Below are 22,080 nucleotides of genomic sequence, written 5' to 3'. Positions count from 1 at the left end.
AAGAAGTTTATAACAACAATAAAAAGTGTGACTGAATATACACATATACATATACACCTATAAGCAAAATCAAAATGGTCCAACAAAAATAAATTACAATAGGTTGACCTGGCGAACAAAGGAAACCAAAAATTATATCTACCAGAACAAAACTAACTAAAGCACAAACTGGAAAACAAAACTAAAGCAAGGTGCCAACTGGGGAATAAAGCAATGAAAATAAAGCTAACAAATATGTTAAGAGGAAAGGAAAGAAAGAAAAATAGATATGCAAAGTTAAATAGAGATAAAGAAGATTTATGTACATTAAAGATTAACTGCAAGGGGAAAAGAATAGGAAAAGCAAAGGAATAATGTAGAAAAAATAATAGGTTTAAAAATTAAAAACTGAAATTAAAAGAGAGAAAAGAAAAAAAGGGAAACTCCACAGAACTGCAAAAGCCCAATGTAGAGGCAGAGGTTTATAACAACTATAAAAAATGTGGCTGAGGGGAAAAGAAAAAAGCTCAAAAGCTTAACTATATTTCATAGTGCCAATAAAATCGACAACTACAACAGAGAGAGGAAGAAAAAGGAAAAAAAAAATCCAAAAGAATCTACAGAACAAGTCAAAACATAAGAATAACAAATGTTTTTCTTGAGTCACTGCTGTCAGAGCCCTCTCCCTCGCTGGGTGTCACAGCCCACCTCATCTCCCCAGCATGTCCTCCAACACTGTGCTGATCTCTGGACCTGCTGTGGGAGCATCTCAGATTCTAATCTGGTCCTACTCCCGTGTGTTCTTGCCTCCAATGTCCACAGCTATCAGAGCTAGTGCGTTTTCTTCTGCAGAAGCTCTCAATGACCTCTTATACATTCCATAGACCCAGTGTCTGCCGAGTTGATCATGTGGATTTAATCTGCAGCTTGTACAGCTGGTGGGAAGGTTTTGGGTCTTCTTCCTTAGCCATACTGACCCTGGGTTTCAATTATGGTTTTATTTCCACCTCCGCATGTGGGTTGTCCACTGGGGTTTGCTCCTGAGGCTGCCCTGGAGGACTGGGGTTTGCCCCCGTGAGGGTCAGGTGTGGAGGTGGTGCGACTGCTCGGGTTGCAGGGGTTCTGGTAGCACCAGGAACTCGGGGGAGTTGGCGGCTAGGGTAGCAGGAAATATATTGGCCCATACACTCCAGTACTCTTGCCTGGAGAACCCCCACCCCTGACAGAGAAGCCTGGCAAGCCACAGTCTACAGGGTCGCAAAGAATTGGACACTATTGAAGCAACCTTTCATGCATAGGCGCAAGACTTTTTTTTGCCTGTGGCAGCTCTGCCCCAGTGAAGAGTTGAGTGTGAAGGTGGCGCAGCTGCTTGGCTTTCCAGGACCCTGGCGGCGCCAAGTGTTCAGGGACATGGACTGCCTCCATCGCAAAGTTATGGCCCTATTAGAGTCTTTTTTCGAGCCTCTTGTAGCTAGCGATCAGAAGGCCTCTTTGGCCAGTCTATCTCCGTAGCTCCGCCATTCAGACACTCAGAGGGCTTCCTTGCCTCTGGTCCTTCTCTGTTGTTTGGCACATCAGGCACATAGAGGGGCCCCCTGTCTAGGGTCCTACTCTGTCAATCAGTGCATCAGGCACATAAAACAGCACCCTGGATGGGGTCCTACTCTGTAGTTCAGTGCATCAGGTGTTTGATGGGCCAGCCTCTCGATTGTTCAGCTGCCCATACTGGTGTGTGCAGAGAGAGGCTATGGTGATGGCTCCACCCGCTACGCGTGACTCTGCAGTATTGCTTTGCTTCCATGGCTGCGGGGCTTTCCTCCACAGGCATTTGCCACCACAATCTCCTCCCTCACATCCCCTTGATCCCTCTCTCCACAGTCAACATCAGCCCTCACCATGGGAATACTCCACAATTCCCAAACTCCAGCTCCCAGCCGCTGCACCCTCCAGGGTACCTGCGTCCTGTCAAGGGTATGTACGGCTGCGGCAAGGACTGTCTAATTCTCATTCCATTTAGGCTGCTACAGATAAGCTGTTTCAGCCTTAAATGTTTCTCCTCTGACTCAGACAATTGCCCTGATGTGGGGATCGGACCCCTGCTTCAGTTCCCCCAGCGGCTGAGGGCAGGTCCAGTCCTACTAACACTTCTGTTTTTCCCCCTAGTTCCTTCGTCCTACAGAGTTTTACGTGATTCTATATATTATTTTCCACTGGTCAGGTACTCCTGTCTGCTCTCAGCTGATGTTCTGCAGGCACTTCTGTGTCTGAAGGTGTATTCCTGATGTATCCGTGAAGAGATGTACTCCACGTCCACCTACTCCTCCGCCATCTTGTTCTCTCCTATACCACAACTTTCTTATCCATTCATCTGCCGATGAACATCTAAGCTGCTTCCACATCCTAGCTATTGTAAACAGTACTGCAATGAACATTGAGGTACACGTGTCTCTTTCAATTCTGGTTTCCTCAGTGTATATGCCCAGAAGTAGGATTGCTGGGTCGTACGGCAGTTCTGTCTCCAATTTTTTAAGGAATCTCCACACTGTTCTCCATAATGGCTGTAGTAGTTTGCATTCCCACCAACAGTGTAAGAGGGTTCCCTTTTCTCCACATCCTCTCCAGCATTTATTGTTTTAAAATACAGTATGGGATCTTAGTGAGCTTTTTTTATATCTTGCAAATTTCTTCATTCTAGGCAATATTTCATCATCACTCATCAATTATTTCCAACTATGCCAAAAATTTTAAAATAATAAGGAAATGAAAAACATTATGAAACTATCTAGAAATGACTAAATAAATATGTCACCAGCAGGAGGAGAAGGCGACAACAGAGGTTGGGATGGATAGATGGCATCAGTGACTCAATGGACATGAGTTTGAGCAAGCTCCGGGAGATGGTGAAGGACAGGGAAGCCTGGCGTGCTGCAGTCCATGAGGTCGCAAAGAGTCAGATATGACTGAGCAATGGAACAATTTCATCATCCTTTGGTTTTATTAATGTATTATCCAAAGTAATGCATTATTATGTCTCAAAAGGATATAAATAAAAGAAGTATGATGACACCAGCTTAGTCATATTCTTTTTTCCTTTCATTGAACACAGTTAAGAATTCAGAACTTTTCATTTCTGTTCATTATGAGAAAAAGAAGAAATCTAATAGAAAAAGACATTTCATAACTGCTAGATGAGTCAGCAGCTGAAAGCAAAGAGACAGAAACACTAGAGACACTGTTGATGAGGGTGAAATTGACTGTAAAAGAAAAATCTTGGACTATGAGCCCTTAGGATAAATAAATGCATTTTCTTCAAATTAATAATCAGAGAGCAAACAAGATAATTATAAACATAAAAAAGGAAATATGATAGTCTAACCTAGCTAGCTATTCAATAGGAAGGACTTAGTAATTTAAAACCATCCTGTTTTGATTTAAAAAAAATGTAAGAATTCTTTTATCTTTTAAGATATTTGTGGGCAAAAATTTAGTTGATATGATTTATAAATGGACAAATGCTAAAAGTATGTGTATATACAAAGGTGACTGAGAAGGACAGATATTATGTAGAAATAAGAAGTTCATTGGGATGATCAATCTAATTTACATTTATAAACTAAAAATGAAAATCTTTTAGTAATTATGGAACAAAAATGGCCATGTTCTTTTCTACCAAATTAAGAGCCTTCAAAATTTTCAATAGTATTACATTATGATAAGGCAAACACAAGAAGAACCAGAACAATAAGACATAACCTATTAGAAATGTGTTTAAATATGCAATCAGTATTTATGACATATATATTTCCAGTTTCAAACATGATAGCTGATGAGCAGATGTATATGTGTTCAGTCATTCATTCATGTCCAACTCTTTGCAACCTCATGGGCTATAGCCCGCCAGGCTCCCCTGTCCGTGGAATTTTTCAGGCAAGAATATTGAAGTGCGTTGCCATTTCCTGTTCCAGGGATCTTCTCGATACAGAGATCAAACCCATGTCTCCCGCATTGGCAGGTGGATTCTTTACTACTATGCCACCTGGGTAGCTGCATTCAAAGGCCATTGCTCATTTCATACCTCCAACACCAGGAAAATATGGAAGAAACATTGGTTTTGTTTTAAATTCTTGTTCTATTGCTTTCACTATCTCTGTACTTTTACTTTTCTAAATTTTTCATAAAATAACTTAAAGTTTTAAAACTATATAGCCTCCACTGGACCCAGATGGTAAATATGATGACTATTTTTCCTGGTACACTAAAAGTTAAAATATTTGATATTCTTACTATGCTGTTATTTTTTATAGACTGAGCTTCCCTGGTGGCTCAGACAGTAAAGAATCTGCCTGCAATGCAGGAGACCTGGGTTTGATCCCTGGGTTGGGAAGATGCCCTGGAGAAGAGAATGGCAACCCATTCCAGTATTCTTGCCTGGAGAATTCAATGGACAAAGGAGCCTGCCAGGCTCCAGTCCATGGGGTCACAAAGAGTCGGATATGACTGAGTGACTAACACTTTCACTTTTTTTCACCCTTATGACAAAAAACAAAGGAAAACAAATTCCCCGAAAATACTTGAAGGTTTTCAGATTTTCTGAGCATTTTCAAAAGTTTTGAATGCTGTCTAAAGTGTTCCCCTCTAATCAAGGCTCCCTGAAGAAATACTGTATCTCAAGGCTGTAGAGGAAAAGGACAAGATGATCTCGGAACACTGTGGTGCAGGAAATTAAGTAATGCTCAAATCCTGATGGGGACGTATCAGAGGGACACAGGAGATAACATGAAGGGGGTCCCAGTGGTCAGTTCTGGGATAATTCAAGCAACAGAACAACTGAGATAGTGATGGATTATTACCCAAAGAACAAAAAGGCATCCAAAAGTCCATAATGATATACATTTTCTAATGGATAAATAAATGAAGAATAAGGAAAAGCTGTTCTTAACAGTAGAATTCAAATTAATAGTTATCAAGGAATGATGGGATTAGATTGTCACCAGGTGTCAAACCCCACAATAGTAATTGTTTCATGCAAATATCATTAAATGGATGGTAAAATTAGTGGGTAAAAGTATAATGAAAAGTTGGACATTTATGTAGTCTCAATGTTTCTCCTCTCAAGATACTTACTAATTACAAAGTAAAAAATAGTAACTTATCATTGAAGAAACATGGCAGACAGTACCTCAATCAAGTTATCAAAGTCAGTATCACCAGTAATGGGACAAACTGATCTTAATTTATTAAGTGTTCATCTGCTTGTCCTACTGATAATTAGAAAGCTATGTTGAAATCTTCCACTTTGGTGTCAGACCTGTCAAAATATCCCTTAGTTCTATCATTTTTACACTTATAAATTTTATGTTATTTTATTACTGAATTATGTAGAACTATTAGATTCTCTGATAAAACCATTTCTCAATATGCAGTGACCCTCTTTATTACTAATAAAGCTCTGGGTCTTAAAGACTATTTTGTTTAATACTAGTAAAGCCATCTAAGCTTTTCTTTAATATTTTCTTGATATATATTTCTCATCACATTACTCTCAATTACATCTTTATTGTTTTGATGTGCCCCTTTAAGTGATGTATGAATGACTATATTTTATTCAATACGAAAATATCTGTCTTTTAGATGGCAAGTTTAATACATTTGTATTTATTATGATCATCTTTTGTGTTAAATTATGTGTTTTGTGATATTTGGACTTAATGTTTCCTGTCTGTCTTGTTTTATTTTACTTCCTATTTTCTCCTTTCTTGATTAACGCTTGTTGTTTGCTTTACAATTTAATTTCCTGCTTTCATCAGTTTCGAAGCTGTACATTCTTTCATTGGTTATCCATGATATTTTATCATGCATATCTAACAAAATTAAGTCTAAAGTTAATATATATTTTAAAGGGCTCAGGGCCGGGGCAATGGGATGACCCAGAGGGATGGGATGGGGAGGGAGATGGGTGGGGGGTCCAGGAAGGGGAACACATGTAAACCCATGGCTGATTCATGTCAATGTATGGCAAAAACTATTACAATATTGTAAAGTAATTAGCCCCCAACTAAAATAAATAAATTTATAAAATTAAAAAAAAAAAAAATTTCCCCCAAATAATTACAAGGGCCTTAGTACACAAAATCTAATCACTCTTCTCCAGGGGTGTGTTATAAAATCATTACTTTATGCAGAAAAGGATTTCCTATATTTAGTAAGCTTTAAAATTTTTTCTCAACATTTCATAAAATTCAATTTAATAAATTTATTGGGAGTAAAGTCTCAATTCCTAACATATATTTATTGCATCCTCATACTCAAAACATATCACAATACTTTAAGACCATTATTCCAGTATTTTCTATCTTGTAATGGTGCTTACAAGAAATCTCTGCTGCAAGTCTGGTTATCATTTCTTTGTTGGTGACTTGCTTTTTCTATCTAGTTGTTTTTCATGCCTTGTCTTTGGCTTGGTGTTTTAAGTTTTAACATAATGTGTCTATGTGTCAATTTTTTTATTTTGATAGTTAAGCATTGTGCTTGTAGCATCTGTGAGTTTTTGTCTTGTAATTCCTGGATATTCTTAATCATTATCATCATTTCCTTAAATATCATTATTTATATTCTCTGCTCTGGAATTCCAACTATACATTTTTAGTCTATCCTCGGTGTCTTTTAACCATTCATATTTTCCATCTCTTTTAAAAACATTTTATGTAAATATAACTTTTTTGTGTTTGTAGATGTGCGAAAAATACTGTTCTAAATAATTCAAACTATACAAGAAAGCAAAAAATCACCTCAAATTTCATAATCCAGAAATAACTAAAGTTCACATGTTCATGACCATCCTTCTAGACATATCTCTGTGTGTATATATATGTATACACACACACACACACATATACAATTTTCCAAAACAAGATCAATTTTACATGAGCTTCATAATTTGCTTTTTTTTAAGTTAATATATGCTATAGACATTTTAAATGGTTTCCTTGGACTCCAATGTGTATTTTTGTTTGTATGTATACAGGTATGTTGGAGAAGGAAATGGCAACCCACTCCAGTATTCTTGTCTGGAGAATTCCATGGATGGAGGAGACTTCTGGGCTGCGGTCCATGGGGTCGCAAAGAGTCAGACATGACTGAGCAACTAACACACATATAGGTATGTGTGTGCATGCATGCATGTGTGTGCATGGGCATAGATTAATTTAGTCAATCAGCCCTAAACTGAAAGACATTCAAGTTGTTTCTATTCTCCTTTTCTTTCTGTCCTGCAGTTGAATAATTTCTTCAGATCTATTATCCAGTTATCTTTACCAAGGTCTAATCTGCTAATTTTAACTTTTATTCCTATAAGTTCTGCTTTATTTTTTTTCAAATCTGCTTGGTCTTTTTGTTTTTGTATTAAAAATTAATACTTTAATTTTTAGAACAGTTTTAGGTTTACAGACTATTGAGCATAGAGGTCCTATCTCTCTGCTATTCCCCTCCCCACTGTCTTCTGCTTTTAGTATCTTGCTTTAGTGCTGTATGTTTGTTACAACTGATGGACCAGCATTGATAAAATCTATAGACTGTATCAGGCTTCACTATTTCTTTGTGTTATAAACTTCTATGGGTTTTGAATGTGTCCACCATCACTTAGCACAGAATAGTTTCTTCACTGCCCTAAATGTCCTGGGCTCCACCTATTTATCTCTTCCTCTTCCCCATAAGCCCTGACAAACACTTACTTTTTACTGTCTCCTTTACTGTGCCTTTCCCAGAGTTTCATAGAGCTGGAATAATACAGTTGTTGTTCAGTTGTTCAGTCGTGTCTGACTCTTTGTGACCTGGTGGACTCCAGCATGGCCTGGCTTCCCTGTCCCTCACCATCTCCCAGAGTTTACTCAAACTCATGTCAATTGAATCGATGATGCCATCCAACCATCTCATCCTCGGTCATCCTCTTCTCCTCCTACCCTCAAATCATCCGGGTCTTTTCGAATGCATCAGTTTTCTGCATCAGGTGACCAAAGTACTGGAGTTTCAGCTTCAGCATCAGTCCTTCCAATGAATATTCAGAACTGATTTTCTTTAGGATGGACTGGTTTGATCTCTTTGTTGTCCAAGGGACTCTCAAGAGTCTTCTCCAACACTACGGTTCAAAAACGTCAATTCTTCGGTGCTCAGCCCTTCTTTTTAGTCCAACTCTCACATCCATACATGACTACTGGAAAAACCATAGCCTTGACTAGATGGACCTTTGTTGGCAAACTGATGTCTTTGTTTTTTAACATGCTGTCTAGGTTAGTCTTAGCTTTTCTTCCAAGGAGAAAGCATCTTTTAATTTCAATTTCATGGCTGCAGTCACCATCTGCAGTGATTTTGGAGCCCAAGAAAATAAAGTCTCTGTTTCCATTGTTTCCCCACCTATTTGCCATGAAGTGATGGGACTGGATGCCATGTTCTTAATTTTCTGAATATTGACTTTTAAACTAGCTTTTTCACTCTCCTCTTTCATTTTCATCAAGAGGCTCGTTGATGTCTCTTCGCTTTCTGCCATAGGGTGGTGTCATCTGCATATCTGAAGTTATTGATATTTCTCCCCCTAATCTTGATTCCAGCTTGTGCTTCATCCAGCCCAGCATTTTGCACGATGTACTCTGCATATAAGTTAAATAAGCAGGGTGACAATATACAGCCTTGACGTACTCCTTTCCCAATTTTGAACCAGTCCATCATTCCATGTCCAGTTCTAACTGTTGCTTCTTGATCTGGATACAGGTTTCCCAGGAGGCAGGTAGGGCAAGTAAGATATGGTTTGGTATCCCCATATCTTTCAGAATTTTCCAGTTTGTTGCGATCCACACAAAGGCTTTAGTGTAGTCAATGAAGCAGAAGTAGATGTCTTTTCTGGAATTCTCTAGCTTTTTCTATTATCCAGTGGATGTTGTCAATTTGATCTCTGGTTCCTCTGCCTTTTCTAAATTCAGCTTGTACATCTGGAAGTTCTCAGATCACATACTGTTGAAGCCTAGCTTGAAGGATTTTAAGCATTACTTTGCTAGCATGTGAAATGAGCACAATTTTGCAGTAGTTTGAACATTCTTTGGCATTGCCCTTCACTGGGATTGGAAAGAAAACTGACCTTTTCCAGTCCTGTGGGCAGTACTGAGTTTTCCAAATTTGCTGGCATATTGAATGCAGCACTTTCACAGTATCATCTTTTAGGATTTGAAATAGCACAGCTAGAATTTCATCACCTTCATTAGCTTTGTTCATAGTGATACTTCCTAAGGCCCACTTGACTTCACACTTCAGGATGTCTGGCTCTAGGTGAGTGATCACACCATCGTGGTCATCCGGGTCATTAGGACCTTTTTTGTATAGTTCTGTGTATTCTTGCCATCTCTTCTTACTGTCTTCTTCTTCTGTTAGGTCCATACAGTTTCTGTCCTTTATTGTGCTTATCTTTGCATGAAATGTTCCCTTGGTATCTCTAATTTTCTTGAAGAGATCTCTCGTCTTTCCCATTCTATTGTTTTCCTCTATTTCTTGCATTGTTCACTTAAAAGGACTTTCTTATCTCTCCTTGTTATTCTCTGGACCTCTGCATTCAGATGGGTATATATTTCCTTTTTGCCTTTGCCTTTCACGTCTCTTCTTCTCTCAGCTATACAGGCCTCCTCAGACAAACATTTTGCCTTTCTTGGGGATGTTTTTGATCACCGCCTCCTGTACAACGTTACAAACCTCTGGCCACTGTTCTTGAGGCACTCTATCAGATCTAATCCCTTGAATCTATTTGTCACTTCCACTCTATAATCATAAGGGATTTGATTTAGGTCTTACTTGAACAGCCTCGTGGAATCATACAAGGGTAGCCTTTTCAGACTGGCTTCTTTAACACAGTAATTTGTACTTGGTATACAGTGCATAAAAAAAGGCCTTGGCTGCTCAGGGTCTTAACTGCAGTGTGTGAGATCTTCCATCTGTGCTGCATCATGGGGGCTCTTTTATTTATCTGTGCTATGTGGAATCTAGTTCCCTGATCAGGGATCGAACCTGGGCTCCCTGCATTGGGAGCACAGAGTCTTAGCCACTGGACCACCACAGAAGTCTCCCATTCACTTTTTAAAGGACATCTTAGCTGCTTCCAGTTTGGAGAAATTATTAATAAAGTTGCTATTAACAGCTGTATGCAGGTGTTTGTGTAAATATAAATTATCAACCCATTTGGGTAAATGCCTAAGAGAGTGACTGCTGGATCACATAAGCAACACTATTAGCTTTGTAAGAAACTGCCAAACTGTCTTCCAAAGTGAGTGTACCATTTTGCATTCCCAACAGCAAGGAATGAGTTTTTGTTGCCTCACATCTTTGTCAGCGTTTGGTGATGTCAAGTTTGTTCTGTTTTGTCTAGATCTTAGCCATTTTAATAGCTAACGGCACCTCATTTTAGTTTGAAATTCCCCAATGATGTATGGTGTGGAGAATTTTATCATATGCTTATTTGCAGCCTGTGTATCTTCTCTTCCCTTTGTCCTTTATTTAATGAGTTGTTTTCTTAGTGCTGAATTTTAGAGTTCTTGGTCTATTTTGGATATAAGTCCTTCTTCGAACACGTGTTTTCCTTTTACATTAATTAACAATATTATTGGCTCTTCTGCCTTTCCATATCAAACTCAGAATTTATTAATATCTACAAAATAACTTATCAGGATTGTGCTTGGGATTGCATCGAGTTTACAGATCAAGTTGGAAAAAACTGATATTTTGACAATATTGAGTTTTCCTATCCCTGGCTTATCTTCTCATTTATTTAGATTTCCTTTGATTAATTCCATCAGGGTTCTATATTTTTCCTCATAGAGATCTTGTACATATTTTGTTAGTTCTGAACCTATGTATTTTTCTTTTTGTGGCAGTGAAAATGGCATTGTGTTTCTTATTTTAAATATCAGTTGTTCATTGCTGGTGTATAGGGAAACTAAATGACTTTTGTATATTAACCCTTTGTTAGTTCCGGAGGTTTTCTGTTCTTCTTCTGGCTTTTTTTTTTGGTTTTTTTGGGTCAATTCTAGGGATTTTCAACATAGAAATCATACCATAAGCAAAGACAATTTTATTCCTTCCCATCTGTATATCTTTTATTTCTTTTTCTTAACTGTATTAGCTAGAACTTCAGTACAATGTTGCATAAGGATTCAACATTGAAGAGAGAACATTTTGCCTTGCTTACAATCATGGAGGAAACACATCTAGTTCCTCACCACTAAGTATGATATTGGCTATAGGGTTTGTACAGATGTTCTTCATCAAGCTGAGGAAGTTTCCTTCCATTCCTGGTTTGCTGAGGGTTTTTACCATGAATGGATGTTGGATTTTGTCAAGTGCTATTTTTGTATGTACTGATATTGTCACGTGATTTTTCTTCATTAGCCTGTTGATGTGACAGATTATGATAACTGATTTTTGAATACTGAACCAATCTTGTATACCTGAAATAAATTCCACTGGGTTGTGGTGTATAATACATTTTTAAACATTGTTAAGATTTTATTTCCTAATATTTTGAGGATTTTGATTTTATGAAATGGCAACCCACTCCAGTATTCTTGCCTAGAGAATTCCATGGACAGAGGAGCCTGGCAGGCGACAGTCCACAGGATTGCAAACAGTTGAACACAACTGAGCAACTATCACTAATGAGAGATATCAGTTTGTAGTTTTCCTTCCCTGTAATATCTTTCTAGTTTTAATATTATAGGGATGCCAAGCTTATAAAATAGGAAGTGTTCCTTCTGTTTTCTGGTAGAAATTATAGGAATTGGTATGATTGGTAGAAGTCATCACCAAAGCTATCTGGACTGATACATTTTTAATGGGGGAGGTTATTAATTACTGATTCAATTTCTTAACAGATACAGGTGAGGTCTATCCAGGCTTAGGCAGTATGAGTCTCCATCCTCAGCTCCCATCAGCAATTATTCTATCCTTTTGGGTCTCTAGGTCAACCTCAGGAGAAGGGGAGTTGATTGGGTTCCAGGTACATCCTTTCAAGTCAGGCTTCAGATGTAAATTAAATCACTGCCCTTGGATCCAAACATCTGTAACCAGGATGCAAAAAGTCATGCAGTACAGTTTAAGGCCATTTAAACCCCAAGTCTTGGGTCAGGATAACCTACAATCAAAAAAACATGGAAGGGCAGGCAAGAAGTAATGACTATTTCAGGGACTATGTGTACTCAGTGGTGTCTGATTCTTTGCAACCCCATGGACTGTAGCCAGTCAAGGTTCTCTGTCCAGGGAATTTCCCAGGCAAGAATACTGGAGCAGGTTGCCATTTCCTACTCCAGGGCATCATCCTGACCCAGGGATCAAACCTGCAATGCCTGTGTGACAGGCAGATTCTTTACCACTGAGCCAACTGGGAAGCCCTGACTATTTCTGTTAGGGTGCCAATCTGTTAGGTGTTGGGATTTTAAATATATATTTATAATGTCTTTGGTTTTGATGTCAGGATAATGCTGGTCTCAAATAATAAGTAGGGAAGTATTCTCTCCTCTTTAATTTTCTGAAACAGTTTATGTAGAAGTAGCATTATTTTTTCCTATTTTATTTTTAAATATTTGTTAGAATTCACCAGCAAAGGCATCTGGGCCTGGAGCTTTCTCTGTGAGAAAGCTTTTTAGCAACAAATTCAATTTCTTTAATAAATACAGACCTATTCAAATTATCTACTTCTCCTTATATGAGCTTTAGTAGAATGTCTTTTTAAAAAATTTTCCCATTAGTTATCAAATTTGTGAGCACAGAGTTGCTCATAACATTCCTCTGTTATCCTTTTAACGTCCATGATGACTTCTCTGTCATTTGATATTAGTAATTTGTGTCTCCTCTCTTTTTATCTTTGTTAGTCAGGCTGGATGTTTATCCATTTTATTGATCTTTTCAAAGAACCAGCCTATGGTTTCAATTATTTTTGCTATTGTTTCCTGGTTTTCAATTTCACTGATTTCTGGTATAATTTGTTATTATTTTTCTTCTGCTTAACCTATGTTTATATTGCTCTTTTTTTCTGTTTCCTAAGGTAGAAGCTTAGACTATTTATTTTCTAATATACGTACTCAATGCCATAGATTTCCCTCTAAACACTGCTTTCAATGCATCCCACCAATTTTGATAAGTTGTCTTTTCATTTAGTTCAAAATATTTTTAATTTATCTTGAGACTTACTCTTTGATCCAAGTGTTGTTTAATGTCCAAATATTTGGGGATTTTCCAGGTTATCTTTCTGTTATTAATTTATGTTTTAATTTCATTGTAATCTGAGAGTGTATTTTTATATGATTTCTACACTTTCAATTTTGCCAAAGTGTGTCTTATGGCCCAGGATGTGATCTAACTTGGTTGAATGCTCCACGTGAACTTGAAAAGAATATGTATTCTGCTGTTGCTGGACAGAGGTTTATTTTACTATTCCTAGAACTAGTATTGGCATTTGATTCTAGAAAAAAACCCAGCTTTTACATTTTCCCTCAGCCCCTTGATTCATTTTCAGATCATTGTTCTTTTAATTAAGCAATATATTAAAAATAATATATGCAAGGATAGCTGTTCCCACGATTTAATATTGCAATAATATCTGATATTATTAGGCCAAAAATTTGAAAGTAAAATTGGTAATATTTTCTTTATTTTCAGAAGACATGATTGTATAGAGATTTCTGACAAATGTACCAAAAATTACTGGAAGTATAATTTAGCACAATCCCAGGATACAAGATCAGTAGGCTATCAACAAATCATTGGAAAATGAAATTCAAGTACATATACTTACACACACATTAATTCATACAAGAGCTGGTTGCATTCTGACTGGAGGACCCTTTAGAGTAAAGACAGTTTAAAGCCAGAAGCAGAAATCCTGGACAGCAGCTCTTACTCTTTTAACTAATATGAATTTAAAAACAATAATCTAAAACAGAGTTACGGCTCTTAGTTGCCATGCAACCACTTCGTAAAACTGAGGGAGCTGCTAAATCCTCTCAATTCTCCTCTGTGAAACAGGTTTGTTAGAACAAAAACAGAATGAGTTCAAACTAAGAGGGAAAGGAATAGCTGAGTAGAAATTTGACTTTACAGAAAAAACTGCAAAATGTTTATTAAAGGCCTATTCTAAACATGGAGATGTTTGTAGGTATTACTAAAAATCTACAGAAGACGTGTCCTCTGCTGTCCTGGAGCTTAAAATCATGTTTCAAAGACAAGATTAGTTTCAGGAAAGTTAAATAATGTAAGGCACTCTATGATTTAGTGCCAAGATGAATGGTAGAGATAAGCACCGCAGGAGTTCGTTTCAGAGAAGGGAGATATCGGTGTGGGCTGACATGTTAGAAGAACACTTCAGGGAAACAAGAAATAATGAGGGAGTATGACCTGGGGTAGGGCATGAAAAAGGTAGAAGAAAGAAACTCTATCCCTAATAAAATTATTCAGCTGGCCTCAATAGCCCCTCTTCCTAGACTTCAACTCCTCTCAAAGATTATCTGATACCCAGGTTGAAGAGGCGTGACAGAGATGGAAGAAATCCAGGTTTAGCTTCTCATCTTCCTACCTACAAGTCCTCGGACCCTACCACTAGCTTCAGTGGTTGAGTGACACCTGAGTTCTCAGCATCGCCCTTCACCACAGCATTGCCTTCAGAATAAGCAAGGTGCCTTCAGGAAAGCACTCAACGAAAATGCACAGAGTCAGTTAATAGGTCAGAAACTCACAAACCTGACTAGTGAAATAGAGTCATATAAAGAAGGAAGTCATGAGAAAAGAGAGAAGAATTTTAAAAAATATAAATTAATCACATTTAAGAAGAGCAGCAATTAAAAGGAGTGAAAAACACTGTGGAAGAAATAAGACGGGGAGACTTCTAAAAATAAGGACATGAATATTAAAAGTGTTAGAAAACATATGTTTATTTTAAAAATACAGTTCTCTTTGAATAAAAGAGACTGAGACAAATAAGCCTTGACTTCATACTGACAAACGATGCACTGAGAAGGAGAACAAGGATGAAGGGAAGACAAGGGACAGGGAGAGGACCCAACAGGGAAAAGAGAGGGAGAGCTCACCTGCCACGAAAGCTGGAACTATTCAGTGCTGCATGACTAGCTTTCTTTTCTTTTTGCACCATGAAAATACTGCTAGAAAAAGCACTTAAAGCAAGACCAGCTAGAAAACATGCACAGTCTGTGGCATGAAAACAATCTGATAGCCATACACTTGTGCCATCAGAAGCCTGCTGTTTGCAGACATATACCATGCTTGTGGTTCTGGCCAATTTCTGCATTTTGCTAGTATCCCACACAATGGAAAAGGAATTATACTGTAGGGGAGGTGTGGTATTCCTTGGGTAGCAGAATTCAGATACTTATAACTATGTGTACTTGGGCCAAAAGGTTCTCAGAAGCCATGCAAAGAAATGCAGAAATAAAGACAAGGATTCCCTGGCAATCAGTAGGGACTTTTTTTGTTTTAAAAAGTCTAGTCTAAACACAGCTGAACTCATGAGGATATGTCTCTTAAAATACGGGTTTCCATGCTCCTTTCCTATTAATCATCCTCCCTTCCCTTCTTCCCTTCCTATCTCCTCCAACAATTTTTATTGAGTGCTTACTCTAGGCATTGTGCTCACTGGTGCCTCCTTAGATTTCTATATTTTCTTTTTTCTCCAGTCTGAGCAAATTATGTCTTTCAGGCTAAATATATCTGCCAGTATACGATCTCAAAGAGTATGAGAGGGCTAAAGGGGTTCCTGTTTCAGTCATCCTAAAAGACAAAGGCCAGTGCTTCCATGCAGAGCACCAAAACACATCCAGATAATTTTTTAGGAGAAAATACATGACTCCCAGTACCAATTTGCTTGTAGAAAACAGACCTGGCTAAAATAAACTCCGTTTTGTGTAATCAGGGTACCTACCTACTCTACTGTCCCATGATTCCCATATCGAAGAATGCTGTTCTTATCTGTTTTAGGAAAAATAGTAGGAAACAGTCAACTGGTCTGAGCAGCCTTATCAGAGCCGCATTGAACTATAGCATTTGTTACTCTGTTAACGTGTTGTAGCAACATGGCATTAGAGCCACATACACATCAATGTCAGTTGTGACATAGTCTCAAATTGGAAGACACTATGCTTGCCATCAGTAATGTGGTAGAAGGCAATGGGAATTGCTACTGGTAATGGTTAATGTTCATTTCTTCCTGTTCCACTTTCTATAAACAAGGTAATGCCTATACAAGCTCATTACTGTAAACTGAGCACATTTAAATTGGCAGTAAAACCAGAGTATTTACTCTAGTGCACATATAAAGTGCCTCATCCAATGTTTTGGAAATGTTTCAAGTTTTGAAACCAAGCAGCTGGCAGCTTTACAAGCCAAACCTTACACTTAAATCACTCACTCTGGAAAGTTTTTTGGTGTCCCGTGTCAGGTAGTACCATTCAGCAGACATTCATTCCCCACCCCTTGGATTCTTTTGCAATAAATTTGCATTCATGGGGCTCTTATAACTGTTCCAGCACCACAGACTCTAATGGCTGTTGATTAAATGTATATACCCTGTACATTTAATCTGACTTTCATTATGGCCACTTCATAAAAATGCCACAGACTGGACAAGTGATGACACATAGCAAGAACCTGGAACCCCTGCAAAGCCTCAGATTAGCTTTTTTTCTGTGTCTTTATTAATAGTGACCATTTTGTGGCCCAGCTCTAAATCAGCAAAAGTATTTGACAGCAAATGTTCCTATCTATGGATTATATATAACCTGTCCTAAACACCAGATGAAAAAGGGATAACCCCAGGAAAGGAAGGGCTGGCTTCCATGTAAATCATGTTACAAATTGGACAACACCCAGAGAGTTCATTGTTCAGCCTCAATTGTGAAGGGCCATTCCCATTTACTGTTCCCCTAGAATCAATGTTAATTAAGGCAGACTGAGATCATAAATCAGTGAGGGAGTTTATAATGCAATTCAGCATTGAGCATATATATTTAAATTAAAAGTAACTGATTAACCACAAGAGTTTTTCCAAAATTGGCTGAGGCCATTTCTTCACGTGAAGACATGTCACCTTCCATTTTTGTGAAAAGGGGAAATGACAGAAATATCTTCTAAAAAGGTGAATTAAGGGTAGTAAATGACTCATGACACTAGTTATTGGGAGGAAGGGAGGAGATGAAAAGAAAGGGGAAAGAAGAAAAAGAAAAGACAGTCATGTACAAAGGGGAATACCTATGTTCTATCTCCCTTGAAGTTATTAATGTTTCCATGTTCACAAGCACTTATTATGAACCTGCTGCATGGAAGGGACTGTGCTAGGCACTGGAGATACAGAAATAAATAGAGTTAGCCCTCCCTCTTGAAATGAGTGTTCAGCATTGCAGTGGAGAAGACCAATACAACAACAGCTCCAGTGATATGATGTGGTAACAACATTCAAAAGTGTTACTGAATACTTACTATGAATATGCTTTAAGGATAAGATAATTTATATTTTAATTTTATAAAACACTGCACTGGACAAGTAATTTGTGTGCCAAAGAGAAATGCAACCAAAGAGACACGCTGGCCTGACAGAAGCCAAGAGAACATCCTTCTAAGGAGAGCTCTTGGGCTTCATCAAAGAAAGCACCAGATCGTCAAACCCTCAGCTGAAAAAGCAGGATTGTTTGATAAGTTAAGTCCTTTTCCAAGAGCTGTGCTAACAGAGCACATCTACACCGGCCCAGCTATACCATGAAGACTAAAACATCCTGCAGAGATCGACAGAGAGGAATTCATTTTAATTCAAAGTATATGGACAATATACATTCAAAAAGTAATTCAGATGCTTAACATTATTGAATAGCCACTGTTTACTGAGCATTTTCACTACTCCACTTACTATTTAACAAATCTATGATGTAGGTATTTTCCTTCCAGACAAGTAAACTAAGATTTATGTCCAAGTAAATACTGCAAATAACTCACAGGGCAAAAATTTGAACCTAAGTCTCCTGAAGTTAAGTACAGGGCTTTTTTTATGCCTGTTAACATTAATGGTTTTTCCCCATCCTCTCTGCTAAACTATAACTTTAAGTTAAAGAGCTGTCTTCAGTTAGGCCAAACGCATTAGAACAAACATAATTAGGAAATTTACTGTAAAGTCAGAACTGAAAACCAAATGGATCAAGAGAATAATAATGAAAGTTAAATGTGAGTGCTTATATGTTCCAGGCACTGATTCAGACACTTTACATGTAGTAACTCATTTAATCCTCAAAAATACCACATGCGGTAGGCAATGTCATCATTCTCATTTCATAGATGAGGAAGTGGAAGCTCAGAGATGTAAAGGAAGTGGCGCACAGTAAGGGATGCAGTGGAGCCGGGATCCAAAACTGATGCAGTCTGGTACCTACTTGTATGTAACAGACTAGAACTCTGGGGCAGTTTCCTTATTGCTGCATAACCTTTAAGTGGCCAAGTGAACTGTTTCAAAATAAATTATGTAAAGATGTTTCTTCCCAAGAGGTAGCTTCCTTCATAACTTGGTCCCAACCAATCTTTCTGGTCTCATCTCTGGCCATTCCTCACTAAGGATCTAAGCCAGAATAACATCCATAGCACAGTACCATTTACATAAATGTAAAACAGACAAAATAATACCATTTCCCCATCAAGGATATATCTGGATCTAAACGTAGGCTGGAATGGATGCTTGTGGGGAAAACAGGAGGAGTCTTGCACAGACCAGTGTCTTACAGTGTGCCATCTAATGAGGAGTATAATAATTTAAAATCTGTGGATCTAAGTTCCTCCCTAGTGACTCTCTAGACTAAAATCACACCTAATTCTAAATATGCTATGAACTTTTATAAGGATCTTTCAATACAAACATACTTTTTCACCTGATAAAACATTAGAATCTTAGTCATCCTTCAAAACTCAATTCAAATACAACTTCTTGGTAAAGCCTGCCCAAATCCCTTCAGACAAAGCTAAATGCGGTCCTCTGGCTTCTGCCTAGTATCATACCATCCTACAATATTTTACCTCTGGTCAAAGGTATCTGTCCACTATTAAATTGTTCCTTCCATAAGGACAAATACTATGTCATCTTTATTTTTGTATCTCCAGTACCTAGAAAAGGAACAGTGAAATAGTAGTTGCTTTGAAGAAGGAAATGGCAACCCACTCCAGTGTTTTTGCCTGGAGAATCCCAGGGACGGAGGAGCCTGGTGGGCTGCCGTCTATGGGGTCGCGCAGAGTCGGACACGACTGACGCGACTTAGCAGCAGCAGCAGCAATAAATGTTAGGTATGTCTATGTACCACAAAGAAGTACTTTCGTAAAACAAAAAGTAAAACAATATGTTTTGAATTCCAGGAGTCAAAATTCTTGCAACTCAAGAATCATTTTCATCTATCCAGGGAAGCTGGTCCCTCAACTGACACTGAACAGCATCTCACTAACACCATACGCTTCCCACTCTTTTCTTGTTTCAACTGAGGTTATGATAATCAACCTTCATCCAGAATACGCTTTTGGATACACACTGTGACCACTGAGACAATGGAGTTATTTACTTACCTAGGAAGACTGCTGTACCACGTACCCTGCCAGTGAAAGTGGTTCAGAAGGAACTACCTTCCTTTGGGGCCTTAGGCCGTAACACTGGAATTCTCTTGACTGATCTGAAATCTGCAGAACCAAACTGGAATTTCAGTTTCCTCCTTTGACCACTACCAATTATGTAGTGTGGCCATTTTATAGCTCATTATTTAGGCTGACTACACCTAGGGGCTATTTATAAGAGGATACTACTTTAACAGTCCTGTTTTCTTCCACAGTGAAAGAAGGAAGAATAGGTGAAGTGCTTGTGTTCTGGTCCTGGTTTCACACTAAACGCTCAGCAAGTCTCCCACCTTCCCCAGCCCTCTTTCATCTAGAACATCAGACTTAGTAACCGAAGACAGGCTCATCCATGGCGCCTGTGATACAAATCTTCCGCCTAGCCCCTTGACAGACATTCATAATTGACTGTGACACTTTCCAGTTGAACTCCTGAATATTTTTCAGCATGGCACATTAGAAAGCTACTACCAACTGAATGGAAGATGCCATCTCTAACGACTTCTTAGTTCCAATACTCTGCCTGAGGTACACACATGTGTCCACTAGTGGGCGCTCAATAAGAGAGTTTATCAGAGGTTCTGTGACTGCAGATTTGTCTTACTCCTTCTCTAAGTGCATGCTGGTGTTTCATAACTACTTGAATAATAGTTAATAGATCTCCATGCCCATAAAAGAGTCCATCCTCCAGGTTAAAAGTTACTTCCTTTTCCAATTATGTCTAATACTTGAATATGCAGCTAATGTACTAGAAAGATGTCATTTGAAAAAAGGTAAATTTAGGTGGAAAAAAGTCCTGTAACAAACATTTTTAAACTCATGCAAAGTGGCCACCAAGAAAAACTGGAAATAGCCCACTCACCCCCAACTGATTTTAGTTTCTTACTGTGAAATTATGCAGCATGCCAAGCTCATACATTTGACATCCAAGTCTCATCAAAGCACTATTTTTAAATGCACTAATGAATTAACACTCTTTATTTTTTTGTCTAAATATAGTAGAGGCTGTTTTAATGAGGAAGAGAGAGATTCAAAGAACCAAAAGGGCCTTACATAAAATCTATACTGAAGGAAATTGTTATATTGTCAAAAAGGAGTCCAATGACTGGCCCATGGTCATACAGCCCATTAGTGGCTGAATGGGGACTGGAACCCAAAATCTTGATTTCCAGCCCAGGGCTTTTGCTAAATTTAAATTTTGTTTAGAAAGCAGATTTAATGGTTGACCAGGAAATATAAGCATGTCTTCCACAAAGCCTCTTCAAAATGATTCACCACAAGGAATTTTGTTTGAGTCTTTTTTTCCTTCAGCACAATCAACACAGGTGACAGCAAAATACTTTTTCATTTCCTTTCTCTAAGGCAAAATGTGTTAGGGAAACAGTGGTGGTTTACATTCCTAGTGGATTCCACTCAGAGGTGAGGTCCTGGGACATTTTCTGCATTCTCCTCACCTGCAGTAGCAGGCACTTCTGCCAGAGGACAGCAGCCACACTACTGTAATCCTCAGATAGAAAATTATTTTCCCGAGGCTTCTTAAAGAAGAGTTTGTGCACTTTTACAACCACAGGGCTATATCTGAGGGTCCAGGAAGGGGACTTCAAAACCTATCCCTATCCTAATGACTTCCCACAGAAGGGCTAGTTTTGGATATGCAGATGAAAAAGGAAATGGCCAACCTTGCCTGTTTTAAGGGCTGGTTATAAGTTCACTGCATCAAAACAATTCCTTTTTCATATGTTCCTTTCTCTGCCAAATCTAGGTATCAAAACAGGCATCAAAATGCCAGTCTTTATGAAACGGTCACACCTATATGTCTCTCAGTTACCTCACCAGCTAAGGGAATTAAAACTAAATTCATAATGACAGTTTATTAGGGACATGCCACATAGGTAGCTGGACAAAACCTGTAAGTACAATTTCCTTCTGTAATTATTTCATAGCATCCTAGAATTCTGGGAACCTGGTCAGGAAATGTCATCTATTTCCCCATCTCACAAATTTTATTCCCTTCCTGGTGGGATGCTTTTAAGAACTCTAAAAAGGACAATTCTCCATGGGTCTTCTGCCAAATAGAAGTGTCCCTTCCCAAACCAGAAAGGAACAGACATCTCATGGCATTCAAGAGAAGTGGCCTGAAATATGAATGAAATATCTGGTTGTGTCCTTGGCTTTAAACAGTAAAGATTATAAAGGCAGGCTTTTTGAAAAGGCAGGCCAGTTCAAAATACTGGGTTGAATTTACATGATTTTTTTCAAAAGACACCCTCAGGATAACAACATAATAGGCAAGTCTCTTCTCCCCAGGACAAGTGTAGAGACTGAAGTTGCTTAATTAAATCAACAGTAATGGTTAAATGCCATGAGGGTCATGTCTCTGTATGTGAAAAAAAAAAGCAGGAAATTCACTGAGGACTGAGGTGACTAACCTTACAT

At 38.3% G+C, this 22,080-nt stretch overlaps 1 protein-coding gene and 2 long non-coding RNA genes across 7 annotated transcripts in view; 1 reads left to right on the top strand and 2 right to left on the bottom strand.

The window, feature by feature from the left end:
- The window catches only part of ALDH1A2 (aldehyde dehydrogenase 1 family member A2), a 119,232-nt gene that overhangs the window by 78,215 nt on the left and 18,937 nt on the right, over nt 1–22,080 (bottom strand). The window lies entirely within an intron of this gene.
- Nucleotides 7,367–9,738, bottom strand: LOC145513512 (uncharacterized). Its single transcript, XR_014059456.1, has 2 exons — nt 8,389–9,738; nt 7,367–7,851 (listed from the first exon to the last, which is right to left on the bottom strand). It is a non-coding gene; the product is annotated as an uncharacterized LOC145513512 (long non-coding RNA).
- LOC145513514 (uncharacterized) lies at nt 10,613–12,780 on the top strand. Its single transcript, XR_014059458.1, has 2 exons — nt 10,613–11,570; nt 12,432–12,780. It is a non-coding gene; the product is annotated as an uncharacterized LOC145513514 (long non-coding RNA).

This window comes from Giraffa tippelskirchi, chromosome 7 (genome assembly GCF_054371585.1).
Source record: "Giraffa tippelskirchi isolate mGirTip1 chromosome 7, T2T-mGirTip1v1.2.pri, whole genome shotgun sequence".
NCBI classification, from domain to species: domain Eukaryota; kingdom Metazoa; phylum Chordata; class Mammalia; order Artiodactyla; family Giraffidae; genus Giraffa; species Giraffa tippelskirchi.
Note: the sequence above shows the minus strand (reverse complement) of the source record. Positions and strands in the feature narration are given on the sequence as shown.